This window comes from Nicotiana attenuata, unplaced genomic scaffold (genome assembly GCF_001879085.1).
Source record: "Nicotiana attenuata strain UT unplaced genomic scaffold, NIATTr2, whole genome shotgun sequence".
NCBI classification, from domain to species: Eukaryota; Viridiplantae; Streptophyta; class Magnoliopsida; order Solanales; family Solanaceae; genus Nicotiana; species Nicotiana attenuata.
Genome location: NW_017670798.1, coordinates 256032 through 257614, shown reverse-complemented (window position 1 = coordinate 257614; position 1583 = coordinate 256032).

Below are 1583 nucleotides of genomic sequence, written 5' to 3'. Positions count from 1 at the left end.
GAAATATTTAAGTCACAATGAAAAGTACTATTAGAGAATTATTCTTTTGTTATTAAAAGAATGACCTAATTTGAAATTTGAAATTTAAAATTAATGAGGTACCTAAATACAATGCATGCCCTTAACAAATCACATAGAGAGAAAGATCAACTTCTCTCTAACTAAACATTAATCCCCAGCCAACCAAGCATGGCCACATCTCCATCCCTCCAGCAACCCCCCCCCCCGCCCCCCCCGCCCCAAAAGTCATCGGAACCTCCAGATATGCCACAAATGTTATCAACCAATGTTATGGAAGAAGACAAATCTGAACCAATCTCCTTCAAAGAAGTCCTACTGGACAAGAATCTTGTGTCCTCGACAAGCTATGACCTGCCACAATCCAGTGGCCTTACGCAAGCTTTCGAACTAAATCCGGGAAACATACCGATCCCTCTGTCTATCGAAGACAAAATTAGACTCTATAAACCTTGAAAACATTCCTTGATCATCAAATTGTTTGGGGAAAAAATCTCACACCACCTATTCAAGGCCAAGCTCTCCAGCCTATGGAAACTAGAAGAACCCCTTACCCTAATTGATCTAGGATGGGAGTTCTTCATCGCAAAATTCAACACAGAGAAGAGCATGAGTAAGGTTCTAAGTGAGGGCCCTTGGTTTGTGGCAGGGCACTTCCTGTCATTCCGTAGATGGGAGCCAAATTTTTTTCCGAACGGCAATTTGGATCGAACTCCCACAACTACCAACGAAATTCTATGACACAGCCATTCTGGAACAAGTAGGCAATAGAGTGGGAAAGCTCCTGAAGATTGATACCTACACTTCCTCCACCCTAAGAGGAAGATATGCTAGAATTTGTGTCCAAGTTCCTGTAGATATCCCGGTGACAACAAAGGTCATTATCGGCACCCACAACTAGGCACTAGTTTACGAAGGGGAAGGGATTTTTTGTACGGGGTGTGTGAGAATTGGCCATACCCTGAGAAGCTGCAAATTCCGAACGTCAGTCACTCAAGGAGAGTTCACCGGCGGCACCAACGGCGAGGACAACCCAAAGGAGCGGATCTCTAAATGGCGCACGGTCACTTTCTCAAAACACAGACGCCAAACCGGCAAGGCCACCCTAAGCAACTTCCGGGTAAAGAGGTTTGATGCCTCCTCAGGTAAGTTCCTCGACCCAAAACAAATTTCAAGGTTAGATTCCGGTAATCAGAACCCTAAGCACAAATGTTCAGTAGATGCCCTAGGGGCCAATGGACTACAACTCCACAAAGCCCAATTACATATAATATGGGGCCCACTAGGCACTCTTACAATGATGCCAAATTCGGGCTTCAGAGGCCACAAAATTTGGGCTTCAGTGGCTCATATCCTCTACAACCCACAAGTCAAACACACGCCAGCCTAATCTCTCGAATCTCTGGGCTAAAAAGGCACTTCGATGCTAATGCAACGTTGACCAAAGATTCCTCCCCTGGGATTAAAGGCGCGTGTAATGGTAAAGGAAAAAAGGTGGGTCAGAATCAAGGGGAAGAGATGGACCCCACCTGCAATTTGGCTAATGCCTCCCCCCCCCCCCCCCC